This window comes from Pseudophryne corroboree, chromosome 1 (genome assembly GCF_028390025.1).
Source record: "Pseudophryne corroboree isolate aPseCor3 chromosome 1, aPseCor3.hap2, whole genome shotgun sequence".
Taxonomy (NCBI): domain Eukaryota; kingdom Metazoa; phylum Chordata; class Amphibia; order Anura; family Myobatrachidae; genus Pseudophryne; species Pseudophryne corroboree.
In genome coordinates, this window is record NC_086444.1 from 1,098,840,948 (window position 1) to 1,098,865,219 (window position 24,272).

A 24,272-nucleotide genomic window follows, 5' to 3' on the forward strand; every position below is an offset into this window, starting at 1 on the left:
GTGTTTAATCATTTCTTTGCTCCCTTGTCTGCTTACCATTATTCGCAAAGCTTATTGTGTGCTCTGATTATGTAACTGCACATTGTCATGTTCATTTGCTCTTGCTGGGATGCCTCCCATGAAAGCCATGTTTTAGTACAATAGCGTAACAGAATTTTACCACCCGCGACTTATTACCTTTAACTACAATATCTCCGGTGATTGTTGTATTTTTAGGCCTATAGTATTGTTTACACCTCTCTGATTCCCCAGGGGTATGGATAAATATCTCGATAAAAATATGCCTCCAAAACAATCAAACCTCACAAACAGAGCAGGGAAGGGGAAAGAAGTGACCCAGAAATCAGGCCCCTCCTCTCCTGTTAGCTCTGAGGTAGACGCTTCAGAAACACATGGAGGCAAACATTCTTCCTTGACGGCAAAAGATATTGCCGATTTTATGATGCCCCTAATGGACAAAAGATTTAATGACCTTTAAACCCACTTGGATGCCTGGTTGGCCCGCATTGATTCACATGCGGCTCGCATCACGGCATTAGAATCTAGAGTAAGCGATATAAAAGATAATACCCATTCCTGTTAGGATGAGATATCCACCCACCACCGACTTACACAACAATTACAGGGAAAACTGGAGGACTTAGAAAATAGGTCCCGTAGAAACAACCTCCAGTTTGTGGGTACACCCAAAACCATTACAGGGCCGACCCTCACATCTTTTCTTGATATGGACCTGCCCACATCATTGTGGATCCTTGATAGCATTGAGATACCCCATATTGAGAGAGCTCACAGATTAGGGGCCTTGAGAGAGGAGACGCCACGGCGATCCCGCCCAGTTATTGCCCGCTATCTCGATTTATAGAGCTAAAGAACAAATATTACTCGCTTATCGTAAAGCTAAATGCCTAGTGGTTGGAGGGCATAAAATTTAGATTTTTCAAGATTTCTCTGCCACAGTTGCCCAAAAGAGAAAATAATTCTCTGAGGTTTGCTCTTTTTTTGCACAACAAAAATATCAGGTTTGCCTTGGTCTACCCTGCAAAACTGCGAGTGATGGAAAATGGCAGTCAAACTTTTTTCAATGATCCGGAGGTAGCAAAATCACACTATTTGACAGATAGGCTAACTCAGCGATCACCACGTAGATAGAATGCTATCTTAGCATCATGTGACTTTTGAATCACCAAGAATTCATTGTCTCGGGTGGTACCAATTGTTTTTACTTTGTTTTTATTTTCTTTTTCTGTTCCGCATATTCCCTTTTTGGGGTGGCATCCCTGCGTAATAGAGTTTTATTGCCGTATTTAGCAGTGTTCAGTGTGCGCACCACTAGGCCTAGATAGTGCCCACCATAGTTATAGTTGGTTGGAAAATGGTTGAAAATGTAGTTATGAGCCGTTATGGATATTCAAATTTGTCTCATGTTTTATGCAAATTTATGTTAACAAAGGGGGTAATTCCAAGTTGATCGCAGCAGGAAATTTTTTAGCAGTTGGGCAAAACCATGTGCCCTGCAGGGGGGCAGATATAACATTTGCAGAGAGAGTTAGATTTGGGTGTGGTGAGTTCAATCTGCAATCTAAATTGCAGTGTAAAAGTAAAGCAGCCAGTATTTACCCTGCACAGAAACAAAATAACCCACCCAAATCTAACTCTCTCTGCAAATGTTATATCTGCCCCCCCTGCAGTGCACATGGTTTTGCCCAACTGCTAAAAAATTTCCTGCTGCGATCAACTTGGAATTACCCCCAATATGTTCATTTTGTATTAGTATGCAGCCTTGGAACTGGGAGGGAGCTGCCGACACGAACCAAGTTATTTATCCGATTTTCATGCAGCACGTCTGCCTCTGGGGGGGTAGGTTAGAGTAGCCATGCCATCTCTTATGACTAATCCTTCTGATATTTTACCCCAAAACCCCTTCAGATAGTTTCCTGGAATGTTGGTGGCTTGAACACGCCTGCCAAGAGATGGCGAGTCATTACACACCTTAAACACCTGCATCCAGATGTGGTGTTCCTACAGGAGACCCACTGGATAACAAGTGAGAATAACACACTGAAGGCTGCCTGGATTGGCTCATGTATATCTGCCCCTTTCCATAGGAAAAATCGGGGAGTAGCCACTTTATTTCATAAAGATATTCCAATAACTATTTTGGATGAAATAACTGACCCTAACGGAAGGTTTATCATTCTTGATATTGAAATCTTCCGCACCAAATATACCTTGGTCAACATTTATGCCCCTAATGTTAACACACACTTGTTCATTCAAGACCTCAGACATAATCTCCAGGGTAGAATAATTTACCCTCTCATAGTAGGGGGCAACTATAATATGGTGGAAGACCCCATGATTGATAGATTGCCAGCCGTGCGTAGAAATACTGATTTTCACAGCAGGTTTTTGTCCTCCTTTAGACACTCCTTGGACCTATCAGATCCGTAGAGATTACTGAATCCCCGTGATAGAATGCACATACATTTATTACTGGCCCATAACTCACTGTCCTGTATAGACAAAATTCTTATAGCTGATGAATTAATGTCACACGTTTGTCAAGTGGACATACATGATATATTAATATCGGATCACGCCCCTGTCTCCTTAGCTCTAACTCATTCTTCAATGCATCCGACAGATCGCATATGGTGCTTCCCACATTATTTGGCTAACTCTGAAGACTTTCAATTATATCTCACTTATCACTGGACGAATTTTGTCGATGAGAATCTAGACTATTGGGACAGGCCTGAAATATTTTGGAATGCCTCTAAGGCAGTGATGAGGGGACATATTATAAGCTATGTGGCCAAAAAAAAAAAGGAGACTAAGGCAGAATATAAAGACAGTAATGTCAGACTCCTTTCAGTCTTACGTTTCTACCTCGTGGAAAAACACACTAACTACATACAGACAACTACTGGAAACTTATCTAGCAACACAAGCAAAACATTCCATTGATTACACGAAAAACTAATTTTATAGGTGGGGGAACAAGGCGGGTAGGTTACTTGCAGTCATGTCTCGACCCCTAGAAAGCGTCATATTATAAATGCATTGAAACACCCTACAACTGGCGCCACTATAACTAAATCCAAGGAAATTCTATCTCATCTTCAAGATTACTTTACAACGTTATTTAGTTCCTCACGAGTAGATAAAGATATTCAAAGTCACTTACTTACAAATACCGTGCTACCTCCTCTAACTCCTGAACAACGGGAAGCCTTGGTGGGCAAAATCACAATGGAGGAAATCAACCATACTATCTCACACTTACCTCATGGTAAATCCCCAGGCCCAGATGGTCTTTCAGATGATTACTATCGCATACTACAACCGCATATTGCCCCCTAGTTATTGGAACTATTTCAAGTTATACATGAAAAAAATTGTCCATCCCCTTTTTTCAATGAAGCACATATAACCCTTCTACCAAAGCCAGACAGGGACACAACATTACTTTCTTCGTATAGGCCTATTAGTCTCCTGAACATTGACTATAAGATTTTGGCAAAAATTATGGCGACAAGGCTCCAAGTTATTCTTCCCGATATTCTCACTATTACTCAAATGGGGTTTGTACAAGGCCGACACGCAGTCATGGCTATTCGCACTGCTTTAGCTGCAGTGGTAACATCCCAAAATTCCCACACTGATTCAAAAATGCTTTTAAGTCTTGATGCTAACAAAGCGTTTGACATGATGTTATGGCCACATTTATACACAGTTTTAGAAAACAGGGGCTTCGAAACACAATTTCTTGACTATGGGGGTCATTCCGAGTTGTTCGCTCGCAAGCTGCTTTTTAGCAGCTTTGCACACGCTAAGCCGCCGCCTACTGGGAGTGAATCTTAGCTTATCAAAATTGCGAACGAAAGATTAGCAGAATTGCGAATAGACACTTCTTAGCAGTTTCTGAGTAGCTCAAGACTTACTCGGCATCTGCGATCAGTTCAGTGCTTGTTGTTCCTGGTTTGACGTCACAAACACACCCAGCGTTCGCCCAGACACTCCTCCGTTTCTCCAGCCACTCCCGCGTTTTTCCCAGAAACGGTAGCGTTTTTTCACACACTCCCATAAAACGGCCAGTTTCCGCCCAGAAACACCCACTTCCTGTCAATCACACTCCGATCACCAGAACGAAGAAAAAACCTCGTAATGCCGTGAGTAAAAAACCTAACTGCATAGCAAATTTACTTGGCGCAGTCGCACTGCAGACATTGCGCATGCGCATTAGCGACGCTCCGTTGCGAGAAAAAAATAACGAGCGAACAACTCGGAATGACCCCCTATATACGGTATATATACAACAAACCTTCTGCCTCCCTCTTTATAAATGGAGTTAGAGGGCCGCGATTTTATCTAGAATGGGGCACCCATCAGGGCTGTCCTTTATCCCCTCTCTTGATTAATCTGGCATTAGATCCTTTATTGCATATACTACAAGACTGGACAGCATTTCGGGGGATCAAAATTGGTACACAGGAAATTAAATGATCTGCCTTTGCCGATGATATACTCCTTTATATCAGCAATCCTGAACTGATCCTCCAACAAATACTCGACAAAATTCGAATGTTCGGATCTATTTCAGGTTTTAGCATAAACATTGACAAATCCAGAGCAATGCTATTCTGCACCTTTGATGTTATAAATCCATTTATTAATGTTTTTCCTAGTGATGACTGTGTTCTATATTTGAATTTATACTTTGTTTAAGCTAATAGAATGGTGTCAGCCTTATATAGCGTTATTATTATTATACAGTTCTTGTCTATTTCCTGTATTCAGACGTTTCTATGGTGATGGCTTTTTTCACTCATGCGTCTGACGTGGCTCCGTCTCTAGTGCTTCACAATGACGTCATGCTCTCTGCGCCTCCAGCTGGGTGCACGGTCCCGCTGCTGCTTGGTGTCTCACATGGTGTTCTCTTCTTTATAAGGTAAGAACGTGTTTTATATGTTTATCCTGATGAAAATGCCATGGTAATAAAGGCATTGAAACGTTGCTACCAATTGCTGCTGTAATTTTGATTTATAGGAGTGCCGTACCTCTGTCTATATATATATATATATATATATATATATATATATAAGCAAAAAGTACTCCGGCACTCATGGCCTCCCCAAGCAGTGGGTGTAACTTGCTCCGGTGCCCTCCTCGGGGTAAAACCCTTTGTATACACACAGATGAACAATAAGAGGCGGCACTCAGCAGACTTGTGAAAAAAATCAAACCAATGTATTCAGTGCAGTCAACGTTTCGGGGACCACCTCCCCGTCTTCAGGACAAGTGTACAGTGTTACCCAAACAAATTTATACATATCTACTTACCCCCCTGATCAGTTTCCCCGCCAGCGTCTCCCACGGCCGCGTCTCCCGTGCTCCTAGCCCGGCGTCCACCACGCACCACGTGTTCCGGACCACCTGATGCAGAAGTGACGTCACGGCGCCCGGCCGGGCCGCGTTACCATGGTGACCCTGTAATAACAATAACAACAGATACACACAGGGTTATTACACCCGATCGGACAGTATTTCAGTGCATCATGTAAGAAACATACAATTTACAATGGCCTAACACCATTATCATGTGCGTGAGAAACATATAATTAAGACGATCCCTGACAACCAGGAAACGATGTTCATATAAATAAATAAACCGATCAGTGCTATTAACCCCTACAGCTCGCATGTCAATATCACCAATAAAAATATATCGATATCCCCAATAAAGATATCTTCCAGCGTGCAACATATAAGTGCAACATATATATACATATTCTTTATGGCCTCCTCTCCTATACCCTCACGGTGTCATCAACTTCACCACATTAAGATCTTTTAATTTACCAAATTCTTTTTGTAAAAACATTAAGATTCTTTAAAACTACATATACCCTTATTTTATGATACATACACGGCACCTATAGCGCCTATAGCTCCTCCACGCCTCTATTCTCTTTAATGAAAAAATTCAGAATAAATTCAGAAACAGTTATAGGAAATTAATCAATCCTAAACTATCATTTAGCCCACCAGGTTTTAGAGTATTCAACCTGTGGATCCACATAGATTCCAGCTGTAGGAGCTGTTTACCCCTGTTTCCACCTCGCTGTGGAGCTGGAACATGGTCTATGATCCTATGTTTAAATGTTGCCATCCCATGTTTAAATTCTACAAAGTGACGTGCCACAGGCTGTTCTCCACTGCCTGATGCCAGAGCGTTCCTGATGGCTTGCCTGTGTTGCGCCATCCTGATTTTAAACTGGCATTCAGTTTTGCCAATATAGTAACGCCCACAGGGGCAGATTATGGCGTATACCACGAACTTCGAGCTACACGTTAGCGGCCATTTTATTGGGAATTTTTAACCACTAAAGGGATGTGAGATGTTATCCCCTGGGGACATATGTGAACAGGTTGTGCATCCTGTACATTTAAAGCACCCATTTTTACATGTTAGAAAATTAGTAGGGGTATTTTTTAACTTTGACAAATCAGTCTTCACCACTATGTCCCCAATACTTCTCCCTCTCGTATAGCTTGGCATTAACCGTTGCTTATGGAATATTTTCAAATCTGGATCAGTAGACACCATGGGCCACAAACTCTTTACTTTCTTATTGACAAGATCACTTTTTACATTATATTCATTCACCCATGGGATAACCCCAGATTTTAGTTTGGGACCATGATCCTGCAATAGTGTTTCTCTACCACATTCCTGTGCTTTTTTTCTAGCCGCAGTAAGAAGCTTCACAGGATAGCCTCGTTGACGGAATCTCTGTTCCATCTCATCCAGTTGTTGAACTCTTTCAGACTCAACATTGTTGACTCTACACACCCGCAAAAATTGCGAGTATGGTAAACCCTTAATCGTTGCAGGGGGATGGAAACTATCGTGTCTTAGGATGGTGTTGCGATCTGTAGGTTTTTTATATAAACCGGTCATAATCTTACCCTCCTGTATCCTAATCTTTATATCCAGAAAGCAAATCTCAGACTTATGACACACCAATGTCAACTTAATGGGGCTAGTCGTAGAGTTATGCGCGGACACTAATCCACTCAGCTCAAAATCCTCTCCTCTCCAGAAGAGGAGCAAATCATCAATATAGCGGAAATAGATAAATAATCGCTCAGATACTCGCGGATCAGCAAAGAACAGTGTCTTTTCTACATCCCACATATAGGCATTTGCGAACGAGGGTGCCACAGGAGATCCCATGGCACACCCCGTTCGCTGCCTAAAATATTTACCATCAAAGATGAAAAAGTTATGTGTGAGAGTAAACTCAAGTAACATCATAAAAAAATCAATGTCAGGCCCCACATATCTCACATTCCCTGTAATGAGTTGCCTTACCGCCTGCAGTCCCTGTATGTGGGGAATGCAGGTATAAATGCTAGTCACATCGATGGTGGCCAGAGTAACCTCTGGTGGCACACCATCGATGGTCAAAAATTTTCTTAACAGCATATTCGAGTCTTTCAAGTGTGTGAACGTCCCCTGAATACAGGGCTGCAGGAAAGCATCCAAATAGACCGCCACCGGCTCACACAGAGACCCCCTGGCGGAGATGATCGGTCTTCCTGGGGGCCTCTGTGCGTCCTTGTGGACCTTCGGGATTGTGTAAAATATTGGAGTGACTGGAAACTCCGGACAAAGTTTCTTAACCAATTCTGCTGAAATCACACCATCATCTTGTGCCCGTTGTAAAATGTCCATCAATTCTGCTCTATATTCTTGAGATGGATCTTTAGATAATTTACCGTAAGTGTCCACATCATCCAGGAGCCTGTAGCACTCACTCTTATAGTCTGTCAAATTCTGCACGACTATTGCACCCCCCTTATCCGCCTTCCGAATAATTATGTCCTTTCTCTTACCTAGGGCTTTAAGTGCGTCTCGCTCGTCCTGTTTTAAATTATGATACTTGTCAGGTATCACAGAACTACCTGCGGATTCTACCATCCTATGAAACGTTTTCAGTGATGGGTTCTGTGTAACAGGATCGAATCTTGACCTAGGCCCTAGTTTTTGTACTCTTAATGGCATAGCGGTTTGTATCCTGGGGGATGTGCCTTTACTAAAGTGCTCCTTGATTTTTAAAGTGCGATGTAGTTTAAAGGTGTCCACCTTCCATCTAAAGTCATTCCCAAAATTAGTGGGGACAAAAGTCAGTCCTTTGTTCAAAACTCTCACCTCAGCAGGCGTCAGGGGGATAGATGACAAATTGAAGATCAGCGTTTCTTCCCCTTCGCAACTTTTGGTTTGCTTTTGACGCTGGTTCTGTCCTCCTCGTCGCGTGGGTTTACTTTTGTTTTTCCTCCCCGTGCTGCCACCACAGCCCGGGTATTTACCCCTAAAGGGGTCTCCTCGTGTGATGAATTCGCTGACGGTATCCCAGTGTCATCCGACTCACTCGGATGACACTGGGACGAAGACGCCCTCTGACGAAGTCTTTCAGACGAAACCGGTCAGGATGTGATCTGACAGCGCGCTCTCTATCTGCACCTCCGGCAATCCTTTACTGTGTCTAAGCGATCCAGCGCAGCAGCTCACACACATGGCGGGTCCGTGTGATGCTAAAACATCTTTTCCGGCTGGCAGCTTCATGTGTTCTGCTCTGGAGAGTCGTTAAACTGCGGGACGAGTATTGCCTGGATGGTAACATTACATGTCGTGTGGTAACCAGCCCACAGAGTTTTATTCTCTGATACGAGTCACATCTCTCTGGAGTTCACAGTCTTTTATCTGTCTGTTTGAATTAAAACTTTTATGCACTATGGAGCGCCTCCTCTTCTTTTGTCTTTTTTGTTAGAAATTACACCCATGAATCCTGGGTTTCTGGAGTTGGAGTAGGGGAGCAGCGGCCCTGATATACGTGGTTATAAGTGCAGACTCCCTACAGATCATCTGTTGGCTTTGCTGGACTATTTATACACAAGTACACTGGCGCTTTCACTAATTGTTTTATATATATATATATATATATATATATATATTCGCATGTAGAAGTGGCAAATGCCGGGGTGCCCTCCAGAAAAATATATATACACAATACCAATATCCTGTAAAGGACAGGCGGCACTAGTCCAGTCTTGAAAAAATAATAAACTATTGCAGTTTATTAGTACAACGTTTCAAGGCCCAATGGTTTCTTCATCAGGTGCAAATAGTCCCAAGCCCGAAATTCCCCCTTTCCACAGTCTAAATCGAACCTACACCAAGACCCCTGGCCTAGCTAAGATCTTAGTGTTTTAGGAAAATTTATACATATATATATAGGGTGGTCTTCAGTATGCCGGCTGTCGGGATCCCGGCGCACAGTATACCGCGCCGGAATCCCGACAGCTGGCATACCGACACTTATTCTCCCTCGTGGGGGTCCACGAAACCCCTGGAGGGAGAATAAAATAGCGTGGCGCACATAGCGCACCACCGTGCCCGCAGCGTGGCGAGCGCAGCGTGGCGAGCGCAGCGAGCCCGCAAGGGGCTCATTTGCGCTCGCCACACTGTCGGTATGCTAGCGGTCAGGCTCCCGGCGCCGGTATGCTGGTCGCCGGGAGCCCGACCGCCGGCATAATATATATATATATATATACACACACACACAGTGCCTTGCTAAAGTATTCATCTCCCTTTGCATTTGTCATGTTTTGACAACCTGAAATTAAAATGGATTGTTTGAAGGTTTGCATCATTTCATTCACAGAACATGCCTACAACTTTGAAGATGTTTTTTTTTTGATTGTGAAGCAAACAACAAATAGGACAAAATAACAGAAAACTTCAGCGTGCATAACTATTCACCCCCCTAAAGTCAGTACTTTGTAGAGCCACCTTTTTGCGGCAATTACAGCTGAAAGTTGCTTTGGCTAAGTCTTTATGAGCTTGCCACATCTTGTCACTGGGATTTTTGCCCATTCCTCAAGGCAAAACTGCTCCAGCTGCTTCATGTTGGATGGTTTCCGCTTGTGAACAGCAATCTTCAAGTCTGACCACAGATTCTCAATTGGATTGAGATCTGGTCTTTGACTAGGCCATTCCAACACATTTAAATGTTTCCCCTTAAACCACTTGAGTGTTGTTTCGGGTCATTGTCATGCTGGAAGGTGAACCTCCATCCCAGTCTCAAATCACAGGCAGACTGAAACAGGTTTTGCTGAAGAATATCCCTGTATTTAGCACCATCCATCTTTCCCTCGACTCGAAACAGTTTACCAGTCCCTGCTGCTGAAACACATCCTACAGCATGATGCTGCCACCACCATGTTTAACTGTGGGGATGGTGTTCTTGGGGTGATGGGATGTGTTGGGTTTACGCCAGACATAGCGATTTCCTTGGTGGCCGAAAAGTAAAATTTTAGTCTCATCTAACCAGAGCACCTTCCTCCATACATTTGGGGAGTCATCCACATGCCTTTTGGCAAACCCAAAATGTGCCTTCTTATTTTAACATTAAGTAATGGCTTTTTTCTGGTCACTCTTCAATAAAGTCCAGCTCTACGGAGTGTACGGCTTATTGTGGTCACATGCGCAGATACACCAGTCTCCGCTGTGGGACTCTGCAGCTCCTTCAGGGTTACCTTTGGTCTCTGTGCTGCCTCTATGATTAATGCCCTCTTTGCCTGGTCTGTGAGTTTTGGTGGCTGGCTCTCTCTTGGCAGGTTTGTTATGGTACCATGGGGGTAATTCCAAGTTGATCGCAGCAGGAAATTTTTTAGCAATTGGGCAAAACCATGTGCACTGCAGGGGGGGCAGATATAACATTTGCAACGAGAGTTAGATTTGGGTGGGTTATTTTGTTTCTGTGCAGGATAAATACTGGCTGCTTTATTTTTACACTACAATTTAGATTGCAGATTGAACACACCACACCCAAATCTAACTCTCTCTGCACATGTTAAATCTGCCCCCCCTGCACTGCACATGGTTTTGCCCAACTGCTAAAAAAATTCCTGCTGCGATCAACTTGGAATTACCCCCCATGTTCTTTCCTTTTGAAGATGATGGATTTGATGGTGCTCTGGGGAATCATCAAACATTTGGATATTTTTTTTATAACCCAACCCTGACTTGTACTTCTCAAAAACTTTGTCCCTGACTTGTTTGGAGAGCTCCTTGGTCTTCGTGGTGTGATGCCTCTTGCTTAGTGGTGTTGCAGCCTCTGGGGCCTTTCAGAAAAGGTGTGTTTATACTGACAGATCATGTGGCACTTAGATTGCACACAGGTGGACTTCTTTTCACTAATTATGTGACTTCTGAAGGTAATTGGTTGCACCAGAAATTTTGAGGGGCTTCATAGCAAAGGGGGTGTGCACATGCTGATTTTCAAATTTTTATAAATAAAAAATATTTTTAATATAAATTTTTCTCATTTCACGTCACCAATTTAGACTATTTTGTGCAGATCCATCACATAAAATTCAGATTTAAAAAAAATAATTAATTACAGGTTGCAATTTAACAATAATATATATATATATATATATATATATATATACACACAGAAATGGTCGCACTCACATCCTCAAAAATCAACGACTGGGGTGTCCACTCCAATGTCAAAACATTGTAATTATAGAAAGTTAATAGAGGCACTCTCCAGATTTTCCAAATATGCAAAGACAGTTCTCCTTTATTATGATATACGTTACATAATCCACTTGAATAGAATCCTCAAGCACTTTCGGCCCTCACCGGGCCTTCCTCAGGAGGCTATATAAAGCAGCTACATAGCAGATGGTAAAACCAAACAGCAAATCATCCCAGGCATCCAGCAGTGAAATAAGCCATGCCTGACTGGCTCTATATATACACCCATTCACAATTGTAATTGGTGCCAAAAATGCCCCTTTATGACCTCATATCAGTGCGACTTAACATGCAATAAAACATATCCTACACCACAATCTATACTAATAAGCATAGAGAAGAATCAAGTAGGGCACACTCATGTTGGCAATAAAACTTACTCAAAACGACAATGCGATCCCGCCGTGCGGCCCCAGCGGGCTCGTGGACACGGCCCCTCCTGTCCATCAGCCACTTACGTCAGCCTGGCAAGGAGGAAACACCAAAGCCCCTGGTCGCACGTTGCTAAGTAACAGCAGCCACTTCCGGCCCGTGAGACGCACGGGTCACCCGGGCGGAAGCACTAACTGATGCTATGGAACGCAAACAGGAAACAGTCCCCGCAGCAGCCTTAAGGGAGTGAAAATCAATTCATCTTCTCCAAGGCATGTAATTACAATAATAGACCAAGGGATTAGCATACATAAGTCACCAAAACTAGAACGTATAAAATAATAACATCCATCCAACACGAGTGTGCACTACTAACTCTCAAACATAGAGCCAGTCAAGTGCAGTTTAAAAACAATTCCCCATAGATAATAGAAAACTACACTGTGGCTGCTAATGGGGAGGGTTAAAGGATTTCATACACCCTATTCTAAGAGGAGTGGTAAGTTGATTAACATCCGATTTAGGCTACACTGCCGCCTTGATCACGTAATCCGATTTAGGCTACACTGCCGCCTTGATCACGTAAGTGGATATATATATATATATATATATATATATATATATATATATATCTTAAGGATTATTTTGTGTGCCAAGATTTTGAATACAGGTTGAGTATCCCTTAACCAAAATTCAAAATCCCAATTTTGTGGGCCCCATACTGACATAACAACATAAATATATATACTGTATATATTATTTATATATATATATATATATATATATATATATATATATATATATATAAGAGAGACGAGAGGACTGCGGCACTCCAAATACAAAAAATGTATATTGATTCAAGAAATCATCACAGCATCAGATAAAGCTTTATCTGATGCTGTGATGATTTCTTGAATCAATATACATTTTTTGTATTTGGAGTGCCGCAGTCCTCTCATCTCTCTTTGCATTAATTCACTTGCTGAGGGCACCCTCCAATTAATCAGTTTGTCAGCATCTGAGTGCGGGTTCTTATTTGGGATTTTATATATATATATATATTTATTTATTTATAGATAATGTATATAATACATATGTCTTTATCTCAGTAGGGGACCCAAAGATTAGGGATTTTGGATTTAGAATAAGGGATCCTTAACCTGTTCCAGACTTGCCTCGTGCAGATGATCCCTGCGAACAAACATGTTCCTAGTGGGTACAGAGCAAGTAGGCGATAGTTTTCATGGGATCCCCCTAACAGGCCTAATTTAACATTGCTTGTTAGGATTAGAAAGGGTATTGGTAGGTATTTATTGCATTTCACACAGCATACTAGCTTTGCCTTAGTTTTTTTTTTAACTATTTGGTCCACCTGTTTATGTTAATTTATTGGAGTTTGATTTCCTGTAACATAGTTTTAAACCTAAAAACATGGTAATAAGGGAGTAATTCCAAGTTGATCGCAGCAGGAATTTTTTTTAACAGTTGGGCAAAACCATGTGCACTGCAGGGCGGGCAGATATAACATTTGCAGAGAGAGTTAGATTTGGGTTGGTTATTTTGTTTCTGTGCAGGGTAAATACTGGCTGCTTTATTTTACACTGCAATTTAGATTGCAGATTGAACTCACCACACCCTAATCTATCTCTCTCTGCACATGTTATAACTGCCTCCCCTGCAGTGCACATGGTTTTGCCCAATTGCTAACAAACTTGAAGCTGCGATCAACTCAGAATTACCCCCTAAATCTGTTGTCTTGCTGGAAACCTTTTTTATTTTATTTTTTTAACAGGTGACGGTTCATTTTAAGGCCAAGATCTGTATTTCGAGAAGTTACATTTGTCAGATAACATCAAAACAGTGATCCAAATAGAAACCTCTACGTTTGGGCTTCAGATTCTTTTAGGAACATAAAGCGACTGTTAAAGTGAAGACATTTTTTTTTGTTTTAAAGATGTTTTCATTAAAGTCCCAGAAGTTTACACCTGTAAGGTGACTGTTTTAGATTTTACACTGTATTGTTTCACATACAGTATGTTTCAGCAACTAAGATTAACATTTGAATAAAAAGGAAAAGTGACTCTCAATCTTCAAACGCTGATGCCTGACACCTAAGAGCTAGGTGTAAAAAAAAACTCCAAAGGGGGGTTGTAATAGAACTGCTGGGTGTTAAAAAAATAATTACACCTGCTATCAGACTTGTGGAGAAAGATATATTTTACACAAAAATGATTAAGAAATATCCAACATAATAAAATAAAAATTGAATTTTTGAATGGAAAGAGAAGGGAAAATGAGCATACCGGGCAGGGTAGATGTAGGATCTACTGACTAGTAGGTTCATTTTTCCTTTCTGTCCATCTATAAAATCAAGTCTTAATGTCATTTTTCTATAAGAAATGATAAATTAAGTCATATTGTCTGAAATTTGGGTGTAAAAATAGCTATTTACAGAAGTCTGATAGCAGGTGTACAATTTTTTTTTTTGTACACACCCCACAGTTTTATTACACCTAATTTAGAAATGTTATTTACACCTAGCTCAAAGGTGTCAGACATCAGCGCTTAAAGGTTAAGAGTTACCACTCAATTTTTTTACGCTGTTAAATCTTGGAGTTCATTTAGGAAAACTCTAGTATTCTGCCAGGCCTGCTGCAGATCCACACTACTGCACTGTCACTCACACCATTTTTCTTTTATTCAAAATGAACACTTTACAGTTGTTCTAGGCACAGAATTTTCCTGCCTTTTGTGTGTGAGGAATTGCTTGGAGATAACGTAACAAACCAATTTGCTCTGTTTTGACATTGTCAAATGGCAGGCCGTGACATTGCAACTAAGAACTGATGGGTTATTTGTACACTCTCCTAGGCTTGATAGAACTGGCCACTGAAATTGTTTGCAGTTAATAATAATTTTCCAACATGTGGAATTTGGGTTTGTGAAGTGAGTTATTTAGCTTATAGTTTATTCTGTAATGCTATTTTGGCATAAAAAATGTTTTCAAATTCCCAAATAATAAAACTCATATTTGAAATAACTAGAAGACTTTTGAATTTTATTTTAAGTTGTTAGCATTTACACATTTCACTGTACATTTTTGAACTCCATAATAGGATTAAAAGAAAATTTGAACAGCAAAAGATAGTTGGAGAACAAGGCCTTGTTTGAATCATGCAAGCAAATGGTTAACCAAACTTTCTAATATGAACTACTGTATTTAACCACAAAATTATGAATGCAGTCATATAGGCAGAGGTCTCTTGTCTGCATCAAGTAAAGTAATTTTGAATCAATTGGGAACGAACTTCAGCACCATGTAAGGTACTACCATGAGATTCATCATAGGGATCAGAGGCATTTACCTCAGTGTGCTTAACTTTTTGCTCCCATTCAGTGTTATTGGTGATTCACATGTTGTGAAGAATGCAGCATACGGTAAAGATCTTACACACTTTCGCTGCAGAATATTGTAAAGTGCCACCTGAATGGGAACTACAGTACTCCTGAAGCAACTTTTTAAGAGGCCAAAAGCTCGCTCAATTATTCCATGTGTTGCAATATGAGATCTATTATATTTTTTCTCATTTCTATGCCTGGGTCTTGTGCCTGGGTCTTGTAATAGGAGTCAATAGCCAGGGCCTGCAGCCATATCCAGAAGACACAGGACGACTACAGGAAGACAAATACAAATAACTTATTATTATTATTATTATTATTATTATTATTATTATTATTATTATTATTTTGTATTTTTTTATTTTTTTAAGATTTAATTGTATTGGTTTATTTTTTACAATTTCATCTACACCTATAAGTGACATTTTCTACCATTTAGATACTCATTTTGGAATTAAGCCAAACATTTTGATGGCATTGTAGGCATTGTGCAAAATGAAGAGGGTATCAGAGGACAGAGGAATTAAACACCATGGAACATTAGCATAGCAAACCAACAATTACAGCAGGCCTGCCAGCTGAAGAAATGAATAAAATGCCATGAACCGCTAACACTACAGTAAGTATTCAAGGGACTGATAGGGCTAAGGCATTAGAGAAAGAGTAGCTGTGTGGTTAGGATCAGGACTGCCACCAGAAATTATGGGGCCCGGGACTGGCCAAATAGGCAGCCCCCCCCCCCAAGTAAATAAATAACTATATATATATATATATATATATATATATATATATAGATAGATATATATATATATAGATATATATAGATATATAGATAATTAGATATATATAGACAGATAGATATAAATAAACAAAACAAAAATCAATGTATATTTAAAAATACTAATTCCTATGCCCCCATCATCATATTATTCAATGCCCCACACAGTAATGCCCCAGTACCTGTAATGGAGTTCTAATCTTTGTCAGGGGTTCTGCTCATCCTCCTCCCTTCCCTGCCACTGTTATGAGCCACGGCTGTGGCTCATTCCTGTTTTGCATTTTTGTTCTGTATTTTATGTTCCCCGTGGGTGTCATGGGGTGCTCGGAGCTCACCCTTAAGGAGGGGATACTGTTATGAACCACAGGTAGTGGTTCATTCCTATTTTATGTTTATAAAGTTGTCTTGCATGCCAGGATTTCCCGTTGCTCTGTTTTAGAATACTCTTGTCTGCTGCCGCTGGTGAGTCTGTGTAATTGCAGCTTGTTCCCATGTGTTCAGCCTCACCTGGCTGCTAATTGCATCTTGTCAGTTTAGAGTCATGCAACAGGGCAGCTGCATGGGATTATTAATTAGGCCTCTCTGTTATATGCTGGCTGTTTGCAATTCACAGATGCTGGTGATATTTCTTGGTTTTCAGTCTGCTTGAAGTCTGACCTGGTTCCTGCCAGTCCCTGAGCTCCTGTATAGCAGTGTCTGACTAGCTGCTTCCTGTGTTGATTCCTGTGTCAGTCCCTGTGCCGATTCCTGTGTCTGTTCCCGTGTCCTGCTGTGAGGCGTTCCTGCCCTGAGGTCCAGTGGCTTTGCCTATCCCTGGTCAAGTTCCTGGTTTCCTGGTGTCCACCGGTCTGTCGTTTGGGATTCTGCCTGTCCTCCAGTTCTGAGAGTGTGTGTCGGCATCATTGAGGGTTCCTGTCCGTTTGCCAGTATTCGTACCGGTTCCGTGAGTAGCGGCTCTCCCGCGTCCGTTGGCCTAGGCCGCTGTATTTCATTATTGTTTCTGTCCCTGGTGTTTTGCAGAGGGTTCTGCTTATGCTGTCACCGCCGGTACACAAAGGTATTGTGTCGGCATGTGATCAGCATTTCCCTTGTTGTTATTTTCCTTTGGCGGTTTCTCCGCACATACTTTAGGTTTTTAGTTAGCTTGTAGCCCCTGGCCTGTTTGCTTAGTTAGAGGGCCTCTTGTTATCATCCTGTCTCGGATTTCCCTTTGTCTCTCACTAAGACCGGGGGGCATCGGAGTTGGGCAGACATAATCCGCCCTTCAAACGCGGCTGCCAAGGGCTCAAGAAACCATAGTCTCGCAAGGCATTTCTGACAGCACGGGTGAGACAACAGAGTTAGGGCGCCAGGGGCTATTCCCTTTCCATTCCCCTTTCCCAGCATTACGTCCTGGTGCTCTGGACTCACTTCATGAACATCTCCCTTGTTCTGAGCAAGGAACCTAACAGCCACCACAGCAGGCTGTTCAGCAGCCTACTTCTAGAAAAACTATTGAAAATGTCCCTCCCAAAATGGCCACCGCCTCAGAGGAGACAGTTATTAAAGATACTAGAGACTCCTTTAGTATCTTTAATAACTGTCTTCTTGGTGGTAGCGGCCATCTTAAGAGGGACATTTTCAATAGCCTACTTGCGCTGGGCAGTGGAAACACAGAGGCAGTGGCGGCGGACGGGCGGTGGCGGGTGGACGGTGGCGGATGGGCAGCGGCATGAGCGGCCCGGGCCCTCTCCTCTCTGTCAGAGAGGCCGGGCACAGGACGGCTGTGCCCGCAGCACCCCCCTGATGGTGGGCCTGGTTAGGATTGCAACACCTGACACAAGTCCGAATTCAGACCTGATCGTAGCAGTAAATTTGTTAGCAGTTGGGCAAAGCCATGTTCACTGCAGGGTGGGCAGATGTAACATGTGCAGAGAGAGTTAGATCTGGGTGGGGTGTGTTCAAACTGAAATCTAAATTGCAGTTTAAAAATAAAGCAGTCAGTATTTACCCTGCACAGAAAAAATATAACCCACCCAAATCTAACTCTCTCTGCACAAGTTATATCTGCCCTCCATGCAGTGCACATGGTTTTGTCCATTAGAGAAAGATTTTGCTCTTACAGTCAACCTTGAATTTGGCCTACAAACACAATCAGATCTGATTTACCCAGTTAGCTGTGAATATTTTCAAATGTGGATAATAGGGAGGGTTAAGGGAAAGTGAAAGAAGAGTCTCCAGACCCTAGTTGGGCTTCATCTCATCAGTAGCCCCAAGTTGATATACTGACCCCTAGCATCACAACTCCCCAAACATTATTCACCCAAAAGCAACTCAATGCAGTATTTATAATCAGCAGGATGCTTGCCGCCTCTCCTCTGTGTCAGGTAAGTCATATAAATTTTTCTAACAAGGGCACACCATTTGCATCCATCCCAAATAAACCCTGCGATCAACTTGGTTTTACATTCTCCACCACCATGGAATCGTGCCCTTACCCGTACAGTAAGGCAGGATAAGCCACATAAGAGCGTTCCTTCTACTCCTATATTATCACCTCTTTCACTTTTATTTGTGTTACTCCTCACCTAGTTCTTGTTTAAGGCAAATTTATGGCTTAATTTAGTCATGAGGCTAGAGTGACTACTGTATTACATATGGCACTTGTGTGTTTGGATCTTTGATATTACATTGGCCAATGTGCCCCAAATTCAAGTGTATTTGTGGAGTGAGCTCTGGGTACCTTCTGCCTCTCAAGAAAATTTGCACCTCGGCAACCCCCACTCCCCTCACTACCTTCCTCCCATTTCACATTTCTTATCCCCTTCCCCCCTCTCTCAGCTCCCCTAATTTCTCTATCTCTGCACCACCCAAAGGATGATGGTTACTAGAACTTATCAACCAATGGAAAATATATATTTTGTAAATGTGAACAAACTCACCTAGTAACCATCTGTCTGGATAATCACCGTTTTCAAACTTGTGGGACACATTTGAATGTCTTAAAATGTAGGCGTCATGTGTACTCCCATGAAAAGCTGCAAAGACGCTTAAAAATGTATAATTGTGGTCACGTATGGTCTGAATGTTCATAGAGTGGAAGTTTTTCCTGTTCCTGCACACCTCATCTAACTCGTGTGAGGGCGAAAATGAAACGTGGGTACAATCGATGGCCCCCACAGCATTAGGGAACTTTTCTATATAAAAAACAAACTCTTTTTAGGTTTATCCACTCAGAAGTTGTTTTTGGGAAATGAATGTTATCTGAGGTGTGCTTAACAATGGCATCTACCACCTTCTCAAAAAATGGCTAAAAGAAGAATGACTCACACCGCCAACTGATGACGCTGTACTTTGAAACAAGCCTGAAGCCAGAAAATGTAAAGTTGACAAAAATTTAGTGAGACCGCTTATAGCCTTACTTCTCTTAGTGCGTGGTGTGATGTCTTCCTTGATTTTATTGTATAGCTCAAGTATTGTATTGCATCACTGGATAATCTGTACCTTTTTCGTACTTTGGATTTAGGGATTCGGAACAAATTTTTCCTATGATTAAACAATCTCCTCCTCCTCCTTCGATCAATGAATCTACACCCTGCATTAGGAGATGAATTTGCTGTCCCTGTCCTACTCATTAAAATCAACAGAACTATCCTCAGAAAATTTAGGCTGAAATCCATCTGCAAAATAATTTCAAAATATATTTTGAAATGTATATTAATACAATATGCAAGCTCTCATAAAAATTGACCTCAAGCCTCCCTCCAACTTAACCCACCAGTCTCCCCAGCCATAGCCTCCTGCCTCACTGCAGCATATCTGTCCCCTGCTGTGCCTCCTGCCTCACCGCAGTATATCTGTCCTCTGCTGTGCCTCCTGCCTCCCTGCAGCATATCTGTCTCCTGCTGTGCCTCCTGCCTCCCTCCAGCATATCTGTCCCCTGCTGTGCCTCCTGCCTCTCTGCAGCATATCTGTCCCCTGCTGTGCCTCCTGCCTCCCTGCAGCATATCTGTCCCCTGCTGTGCCTCCTGCCTCCCTGCAGCATATCTGTCCCCTGCTGTGCCTCCTGCCTCCCTGCAGCATATCTGTCCCATGGTGTGCCTCCTGCCTCCCTGCAGCTCCCCTATCCTCCTGCCGTGCCTCCTACCCACATGGAAATATGCATGTCCACTTACAAAACAGCAAAGAAAACAACAACACAGATGTACCTTTAATAAAGATGCACTATGAGGCAAATCTAAATATGCCGTTAATTACAGAGCCAACTGTTGATACATTGGCCAGTGCGAAAGCTCAATTGCTGCAAGTGAGGAAGAGTTACGGTGCGGCCCTCCCGTGATAAGGGCGCAATGCAGAAGTGATGCGGTATTTGAAACACAAAACTTTATTGATACATCCGCGAAAGTGGAAAAAATGTGGTAACGGGATGTGAGCGCGGCGGTAAGCTTTGATACATCCTGCCCTATGTAACTTATTTCATACATACAGCTTGTTGCTATCAGTCTTCATCACCTGCTCAGTTGAATAAAACACAGGAACGCACATGTTGGAGGGATACTGGGCTCAAATGTTAATTTTCCGTAAGGTGCCCTACTATATTTCATGATATATTTCAAGCAAAACACAACAAGCATTAATAGAGTTTTTGTAGGTATTAATTAGCAGCATAAAAAAGTGTGGCTGGTTAAAAAGTAATGAGTCAATCTAAATTCCGATCTGCATTTTATTCTAGTCTCCAAGACATGGGATTCTTTGAATGTACAGCATATCAATAAAGGGAGTTGCAAGCAATATTCTGCAGATCTTAAGGGAAGAGCTTTAACTACTAGTCTGCTTTTTTTGCAGGATGAAAATAAAAGAAGTACTACAATATTTAACTTATCTTCTCATGTGACACTGATATATATCCATTGCCATACCGCCCAACTTTGTGAAGTCTTACGGGGGGACACCTCACGTGGTGCAGAAAAAAGTGCGTGGTCTATTGGAAAGGGGGCGTGGCCTCACATGGATTATGCGAATGCTGGCCACACCTCCAATTTTCATCACAGTGGGGTTATGACCAGCGCTCTGTGAGATGCTGGCCATGCCCCCTGTCCCTCTGCCTCACTGGAATAGATGCTGTGCGCATGAACTGAGCAGAGCAGCAAGTGCTAGGCAGCCTCCCAACTGTCCCCCCCAGCACCGCGGGACACTGCGGTCCGCGGGAGGGACAGCGGGACAGACCCCAAAAAACGGGACTGTCCCGCGAAAATCGGGACAGTTGGGAGTTATGCTATTGCAGATGTCTCTTATCTTAATAGATGTTGATACATGTCCAGCTGTTCACTCTATTTGCTGGATCACAGCTGCTAATAGCTGGGGCTCAGGTCCAGTGTTGGGTACAGAAATTACAATGTCTACCGACGCTAACAGTGGGCATGTCAGTCCTTGCACACACGGTTGTACACCAGGGGTGGGATTTGTAGCAGCAGTAGCAGCATAAAGACGCAAACACAGCAAAAGATACAAAGCCGCCTGCGACTGTGTCCAACGTAGAATCATCCTCAATGTATGGTGCCTATGGCACTATATGTAATATTGAGGTTGATATATAACCAGTTATGCCAGGCCTATCAACAATCTACGGGGACTATTTATTGACAAGATTTTTACAAAAATGATGTGAAAAAGGGTGTTTTCACACCCTTTTCACGTTATTTTAGTATCACCTGAATGTATTAAAGGGCATTTGGAGCAGTTTTCATAAAAAACGGCTCCAAACCCTTTAATTGTCATTTTTTTAGCAAGCCACATCGCATTTCCCATAATTATAGTGGGAAATGCGATGTGGCCGAATTTACTAAAAAAAATGTACAAAAATACAGCAGTGTGCCCTGTGATAATCACAGGGCAGCACTGCGATGTACACCCTTTGCCCAGCTTTCTCTGTCCACTGGCCGATGGACACACTTGCTGATCACAGTGTAAAAAAAAAAAAAAAAATCATACTTACCAGTCCAGGAGCCAGTTTCCATTGCTCCGTTGAGCCCTGCCAGGCACCAGGTCCATATGCTGCGCTGTGACCCCAATGCAGTAAAGTGACGCTGCAAAATGGTAGCTCGCTTTACAGCACCGGGGGTCGCAGCGCAGAAGAAGGACCTGGCGCCTGGCAGCCTCCTGGAGAGGCACACACCGGCTCCTGCGACTGGTGAGTTTAAAATCTGTGGGGGGGGGGCTTTTTGGGGTGCAGGAGTAGCAGCAAGAGGGGGGACGTGGCGGCGGTAGCGACGGCTGCGGCGCATGTGCAGCAGGACATCAGGGTATTTTTTTACAAAAAAAACCCAGATGATGCTGCGGAGAGGCATCGCAGTGACAGAGCTAGCCTGCAAGCTCTGTCCCTGCGAGTTTGGTCTAGTTTATCACCTGTCATCCGCATCATCAGATGCGGATGGTGATAAATAGATCTCTACATGAGATATTGCCAAGATTTGCTTGTGTGCAATTACACGGCAGACACATGGCAAGCAGGCATGGTGTTCTCCAACACTGGACCCTTTATATACGAAGCTCAGGTAGAAGGACAGGTTTTATCAGGGCCGGTTCAAGCCCGCTCTGCGCCGCGGGCAGGAAACGGGGCGTGGCTTAATACAGGGTGTGTGGCCAGTTACGCCCCCTGTACATTAGTAGCGCCGCTTGAATGCTGAGCGGTGTGCGATGACGTCATTGCGCACCGCACAGCAAAAGGTCCTCTCCACGAAGGAAACTAGACGCATAGCGTCTAGTTCCCTTCGTGGAGAGGACCTTTGCTGTGCGGTGCGCGATGACGTGTCTAGTTCCCTTCACAGGAGGCACAGACGGGGGACACAGCGGGCAGCGGAGGGCACAGCAGTGGCGGATCTTGCCATGGTGCGGCGCCCTCCGGATGGCGCCAGCGCCCTCCGGAAGGCGGCGCCCCGGGCAAAAGTCCTGCTTGCCCGTGGCAAGATCCGCTACTGGGTTTTATGATAGCATCTTGACCTGATCATTGCGACCAATGGGTCAACTGAGCCTGCCCGCTTCGTTTCCTATCAAGAAGTACAGTACCATACTGGCCCCTCCTTTACATAAATCCCCTGCTCCTGCAGAAGTAGAAACATAGGGGAGATTTATCAAATCCTAGAGAGAGATCAAGTGGAGAGAGATGAAGTACCAACCAATCTGCGTCTGTCATTTTTCTAGCACAGCCTGTAAAATAACAGAAGCTTTAGCACTCTCCACTTTATCTCTATTCAAGATTTGATAAATCTCCCCCTAATAGAAGTATTTACCTGTCCTGAACCTAACAAGAGGCCTAATTCAGATGTGGATGGAGTTGTTATCGCTACTGCTTACATGGAAGCAACAGATACTGTAGCTCTAATATGGAAATACAGCAGGGGGGTGTCATGCCTACTGCTGTATTACTGATCCAGACTGCGTCATAAGATGCAGCATTGGATCACCTGGGACATCACTGACCAGCTGTGTGACCCATTGGAGTGTACAAGCCGGCCACCGGAAAATCCATTTATATGGGCAGAAAATCTCCGGCTTAGTCACTCCTCCCACAACAGTGGTGACATGCCCCCAATTAACCTAGCAGTACATTTTTGGATTGTGGAAGGAAACCGGAGCACCCAGAGGAAACCCACACAAATATACAAACTCCACACAGTTAGAGCCATGGTGGGAATTGAACCCATATCCTCAGTGCTATGAGTCAATAACACTAACCATTACACCATCTGTGCTTGCCATAATATCTCTTTGAAACGTGATGCATATGATTTACACAGATTCTGTGGCTGGCTAAATTTAATTTATCTTTCAACAAAACTTGACTTGATAGTCCAGTCATGTCACACTAATGCTGAGATAAGATTATTATATTATTATATCTTGCATTAACAAACATACATTGGGGCCTCATGAATATAAGATAGAGGTAATGAATATTAGCATCATGATACCTCAGTGATGTCACTACTTCCTAGTGATAGATAGGAAGCATTCTCATGTATAAGAGTTTAGCAGATAAAATTCGGGGAGATTTATCAAAGTTTGGAGATAGTGGCATCACCAGGTGTGGTAACATAGGCTCATGAAAGGGCGTGACCTTGTACACAT

At 42.8% G+C, this 24,272-nt stretch overlaps 1 long non-coding RNA gene across 1 annotated transcript in view; it reads left to right on the forward strand.

Annotated features, from left to right (window-relative positions):
* LOC134993318 (uncharacterized) overlaps positions 1-15,004 on the forward strand; it is a 48,697-nt gene extending 33,693 nt beyond the window's left edge. The window contains exons 2-3 of the long non-coding RNA XR_010197213.1: positions 4,804-4,954; positions 13,782-15,004. This is a non-coding gene — a long non-coding RNA (uncharacterized LOC134993318). The remainder of the gene's footprint in view (positions 1-4,803; positions 4,955-13,781) is intronic.
* The last annotated feature ends 9,268 nt before the right edge of the window (positions 15,005-24,272 follow it).